Here is a 6,374-nt window from a genome sequence, read left to right on the forward strand (position 1 = left end):
GACTAAGATTGAAATATTTCCAAAAAATGTATATTTTCTTCTGCAGTGCGTGCAAATATGAAATATTTAAAAAAATTAAAATATTGTCATATCAAAAAAGAGATGGCATACATGACATTGTATTTAAGAAAATTCTATAAATCTACAAAGTGAATAAAGAATTGGAGATGGATAAAGAATAAAAAAAATAATAAAAAAAAGAATGATAATGAATAAAGAATAAAAAGTGCAACAAAACAGAATCATGACAAAAAAACCAAAGACCACTTGCTAGACATAAACACCAATATCTGAAATGGTTCAGATTTATTTTAAAATTTTAGAAAACTAATGTCCAAATTGACTTACCAAGGATGTTTCGGTTACCACTTCCAGACAGACACTATTTGCACACTAACTGCTCAAATGAAAACATATAACACCATATTGGAGGTATTTTTTCACCAATCTGCATTCCATTTGGAAATATTAAAGGCCATCACTGCAAAAACTCAGGCCATGATTGTTAGGGACACAGGGAAGCAACAACCATTACCTGATGTTGGCCAGTGGCGGAAACATGTAGTTTTTTACAGTATCATCTTGCTTCTACATATTCTTTGCATTCTCATTCTTCTTCTTTTTCAATTAGAGGTGCTTGCCAATTTCTACAATAGAGAGAATCGAGTGGTTGAAGTAGTTAGTTTCACACCAAGGAGAACATCTGCAGGTAGCTTTATCATTTTCTTACTCATTACCAACTACTAATATCTTAACTGAAGATCAATTCCAGAAATTGTTGTGAGCACAAGAAATTATCATGCAAGGTCTATTGTCTTACAGTTTTGTCATGGAATCAATTCCTTGAAGAGCACAAGAAAGTACCAACAAGTATAGGGAGAAGAGCATATAGCAAACCCACAGTACAGTCATGTCAAACAGACGGGTCTTTCAGAATTTTGGAAAGCACAAGTCGTGCAAAAATCAACAAAATATAAACTTAATTACAAGAACGGTTATGGAGATTTGTCAGTGCTATGTTTGATTTAAATGATCAGATTTTAGAGATTGTAGGCTTCAACTTTAAACGTATAGGTATCAAAGCAGGAATGGATCCAATTTAGCTCCACAAGGGGCAACTGTTCCACCTCAAAAAAGGAGAAGGTTGGAATGAGAAGAAACAATCATGTATCGAATATTGTAAACCAAGTTGGCCAAATCAATAGCTTACCGTAGCAGTTTTAACATTGTAGGCTACAACTTTAGAGATTGTGGGCTTCATAACCAACAGAATAATCTTAAGCATAGGACAAACCTGCATAACAAGGGTTCCAAGGAAGTTTAACATTGGAAATGGAGCGATCAAGAGACCATGTTTCCAACTATAAGAAGACAAACAAATGGACTACGAAAAAAATCATCACTGCAAAAGTACAATCGCAGCCGGTAAGCCTTGATCAAATGCATCCTGCCTTCCACTTTTGTTTCCTGCCATCCATAAAAACACTGTTATAATTTATATAATTATATATACAAATTACTATATGAATTTTATTCACTATCTATTTCACTTATCTCATTATTTCTTAAAGTTTTTGGTTTATACCTCTAGCGAGCAATTTGCAAAGTATGTAATACTATACTATTAGTGTTTGAGACGTCGCCGGCTGAGAGTGCGATGTAGCCGTAGCCGTCGCCATTTCTCTCAGTTCGTTAAAGCGGAATAGGTAGGGTTTCGTCGATGGAGGCAGCAAATGTATTTATATGGTGTATGTTATATGTTAATAAATCATAAATGTATTTTAATTAGCCGATTTAATTGTATTAGTGTAATCTTAAGTTGATCAAATTTGGAGAATACTGTGTTGGCCAATTTCAATTTTATTAGTTATTGGGCTTATCATTTATTTTGCCCTATGATTCTTAATAATAGTATCATTCTTTATTTAAATTTTGTAAGCTGATCTATGTAAAATGTGCGTACTCATTTGTGAGAAATAAGGATTAGTAATTTACGTTTTCACAATATAGACTTTTTTTAATGGTCCATTGTAAAATTGTTCCATTATTTTTCTGTTATTTACTTTAGCCGCTAACCTTTTATTTGGTCCATATTTTTGGAGCTTTTATATATTCTATGTCACGACCACAACTCCCTAGTCAAAGAAAGCGTAGCTATTTCGCGACTAAACTTACTAAATGGTCTCAAACTCATCATAGATGATACTTAATTCAAGGGAAACATTGTCTGAATGTGATTAAGGATACAACCATATCGAATCAGAGTAATTCCTGGGTGACTAGTCTTTTCTAAAGCAAATTCTAGATCTTGCAGCGGAAGAGTACCAAGACGATGTAATATGTGTGAAGACATACTACATCAGCTACCTTACTTCTTATTTTAGTTTCTTTCCCAACACCTCCTCCGCTTCGACAATGATCAACCTGCACATTAAGGAAAACAAAACGCAGGGCTGAGTATTTGGTATACTCAGTGGGCTCACTGCCGAAAATATTTCTCTTTCAGTTGTCAGCCAAACTAGAGTGAACACGGGGTTTTTCTGAAAACAATTCCCGGTCACCAAAAATCTTTTATTTCTTTCTGAAAGTAGACTGCGCAGTCATATAAACTTCTCATGAAATACCATATCTGATCTGTGTGAACCGGGAATGTGGCCACATTCCACGACGGTCACTGGACCGGCCAACGCTAGTGCTAGCACACGGTCCCTATGTGTACACTAGTCCGAGTAGGGTTTGCGGGCCTACTGGGACCCGAATTCGATTTAACTGATTTGGCATAGCCAACAGATAGGCAATCATAAATAAAACTAGGCATGACAACTCATCTCAAAATATTCATGTTTTTCACATAAAACACATTTTAAAAGAAAAGCCCACCTCGTTTGCTTAAATCCTCTCAAACGAGCGCTTCCTGACTGGATTTTACTTGTCGTGCGACGACGTTCCATTATAACAAATACATGCTTAAATTAGGCTTTAAGCAGCTAATTATCTTGCTTGCATGCATGCATGCCTAAGCGTGTGCTTATTATTTTACTTTCTCCTTTTTGGATTCATAGATCTTAAATTCTTAATTAAAACAACGACTTAATTTATTCGGAGTCTTGCTGAACTGCTCGGGTATAGTAAATTCCTGGATTATTTTCCTAAAGTATTTTGAAATACTTACTTGGCTAATAAAAAGTCCGCTTAATTACTTATTGGTCACTTGCTCAACACAACTAACATTTCCTTTTCTTCCGTAGCTTAGGGATTTAAATTTCCTTGTCTCAAATTTATTTAGGGCAGTGGCCCAAGAGAAATCTATTTGTAGTGGCCCGTTTCCATTCTAAAAGGAGACCTAATTCAATTTTAACAAAAGAAATGGTCCAAATCAGTTTTAAAACACAAATGGCCCAAACTGAATTTGATGAGAGAGGCCCAAAATAAAATATATCCTCCCTCTCATCGGCTCTTCCCCTCTCTTTCCCCAAATATCATTTTCTCAAATCCCTAATCTTCCACTTCTCCACAGCCGACAACCCTTCCTCTCCCGACCGGCGGTTCATCATCCGTGGTGGATTTCCCCTTCCTCTTCTCAGCTTTTCTCCACTCCCTTGCTCGTTGAGACCAAATCCCTAATTGGAATTGGTTCACGATCAGTGGGAAAAGGCAGCGACATCCGCCTATTGTCGCTCTCTTTCCATCGCGTCCCGGTTCGCGGCGTTGCCGCCGGCCGCCTCCTTCGGTCACTCCACGGCGACCCGGCGCCGTCGACCCTGGCCACTCGTCGGTTTTGCTCGAAGTTAGCGAGCTGCTGCTGCCTTTCTCTCGCGGTGGCGAAAACGCCTCAGGCGCTGCTCACGCCGTTCCGCTTCTGGCTGGGCAGCGACACTGCTCTTCGTTGCTGCTCACGCCTCCGTCGAGTCCCTTCACTTGACGAAGTCGCCGCCGGGAACAGTCGGTCCGCTCCCTCAATTTTAACGGACAACCTCACGGTCTAAGCTAAGTTCTCCTTCTTCTATTACTTAACTTAATCGGTTTGAATTTCCAGCAACAAAGTGTGGTTTAAGAGTATTGACTATGGTTGTTGATCAAGCTTTGATCTTGTGAAATTGTGCCTACTGGAACGAGTTTAAGTTGCCTGTTTCTGATTTTGAACTAAGAGCAGCTTATGATTCTTTTGATTCCTAACATGATGTGCCTCTTTTGAGTATTTATTAATGAGGGGTAACGATGCTCTCTTAGTCTAACATACTGTGATTTCCTATCATGTTATGTTTCTACATGTTAACATGATTCATGATTGAGTTGGAGACAAGGAAGAAGGGGGTGGAGATTACCTTCCTCTGTTGCTCTGTTTTCCGGTCTCTAACTCAGGCCCTCTCTCACTCCTTAGCAATGGTGGATCCAGGAATAAAATGCCGTGGGGTCGAAAGAAATAATAAAATATACTAATATATATACTTATAAAGATACATTATAAATGAAATATCTCTATTTTATATGTACTTCTACGATATTATGAAACTGTCAAAATTAGTTGCGAAAATATCTTCTAGTTGCTGTTGTTTTTGTTCGCCATTAGCATTAGAAGAGTTGATGGAAACTCGAGATTTTTTCAAAAATGAATACTCTATCCGTCCCATAATATGAGTCACATTTGATGTAGACATGAGTTTTAAGAAAAATAAAGAATAGTGGGTAGGAAAAGTGAGTGGAATATAAGACCCACTTTTTTATATTGATTTTTTATAATAAAATGTGAGTGAAGTGAGTTAGTGGAACGTGAGACCTATTTACCATTTATGATAAAAGTGAAATGTGACTCTTATTATAGGACGGACCGAAATGACAAAATATGACTTTTATTGTGGGACGAATGGAGTATCTATTAATCTAAAATAGAAGGTAACTAAAATCAATAATTAAAAGTAAAAGATAGATATTACTCCATCCGTCCCATAAAAATATATACATTTTCATTTTGGAATGTCACATAAAATTATCTCCTTTTATAGTATTTGGTAACTTTCTTTTCTAGTAGATTAGCCACATTCTTCACTAACAATACTATAATTACTTTTTCTTTCCATTTCTCTCTTATTTTAACAATTGTACATTAATTTCCGTTTTATTCCAAATATTCATATTTTTATCGGACGGAAGGAATATCTATTAAAATTAGGTTAAAATTTATCGGTTACTACGATAATAAAGTAAATTAATTAATAAAACATGACTACAAGATGTTCAATAAACTATACTCTTATAATATAATGCACCGAATCTTTTTTTGCACAGCCTATGCTCTACGCCTCGAACCCTTAATTTGAATTAAAATTAATTTAGATACCGAGCAATCTTAGTTGTAATTTGGAAAGAAAGTATTAACCATTATAATAGAGATAAATTATTTATGAAGAAAGTATTCCCTGCATGTTTTAATTAAAATAAATGAACTTACGCATAAAAGATTTAGCAGTAGAGGAAATAACAATGGAGGTGCAAAAGCTGCGCGCAGCTTGAAGATGAATCATGGGGCAGAGTTCCGAACGCCGTGGGGTCGGGGGCCGTTGGGAGGAGTATTCCGGCAGTTCACCAGGGATGGCGGTGGGGTCGGCCGACCCCACTCGACCCCACCTCCATCCGCCACTGCTCCTTAGCTCACCGATTTGAATGGTTTGTGGTGGTGAAGGAGGGTGAGGCTGAGGCTATACTCTATATATAATGGTGTGTAACTGAAATCCTGTATGTGGGGTCTGTGAGGTACGAGCTGCCAAATGCAGTCTTGCAGGGAGTCTGTTGCTGCCGGATGGTACCGGCTGGCCTTGTTTTCTTTTAGCCAAGCTCTTCATTTTCCTTTGTGAAAGGTAAATGTTTTTCCTTTCCCTCCTTGGTACAAGCTGTTAACTCTCTTTTTCCCTATGCATTTTTAGTCTAACGGTTTGTATTTGGCAGTGACAAGAGGCTGGTCTCCTCATCTTGCGGCCACCTCGTCCGTTCGGCCCAACGGGTCGTCGAAGAATCTGGCCGATCCCGTGCTAAGGAGGGGCCCGAAGCTAGTTTTTCTTTCCTCCATAAAGTAGAGTAGTTCTATTGTAATTTCTTCTTCAACATGTAATAGCTAGTTGGTGTGTGTTACATTTTTTTCCTTTATTTTCATCGTCGATATTTGTAATCCACGACTTAGCTATTAGCTCTAGATGTTGTGTTTTGTTTACTCAAGAAATAAACGAAAACTCTCTCGTCTTTCCTCTTTAAAATTCTAGTATTTATTTCATATTTTCCAGAACTCAGCTCGCGGCTATTACATTCTACCCCCTTAACAAAAATTTCATCCCGAAATTTTTTCTTTGTCAGGCAAAAAGTTTTGGGTACTTTTCTTTCAT

General features: G+C 37.5%; 1 long non-coding RNA gene across 1 annotated transcript; it reads left to right on the forward strand.

Annotated features, from left to right (window-relative positions):
- Nucleotides 1-4,747: 4,747 nt before the first annotated feature.
- Nucleotides 4,748-6,248, forward strand: LOC121759522. Its single transcript, XR_006041678.1, has 2 exons — nucleotides 4,748-5,855; nucleotides 5,944-6,248. It is a non-coding gene; the product is annotated as an uncharacterized LOC121759522 (long non-coding RNA).
- The last annotated feature ends 126 nt before the right edge of the window (nucleotides 6,249-6,374 follow it).

This window comes from Salvia splendens, chromosome 12 (genome assembly GCF_004379255.2).
Source record: "Salvia splendens isolate huo1 chromosome 12, SspV2, whole genome shotgun sequence".
Classification (NCBI taxonomy): Eukaryota; Viridiplantae; Streptophyta; class Magnoliopsida; order Lamiales; family Lamiaceae; genus Salvia; species Salvia splendens.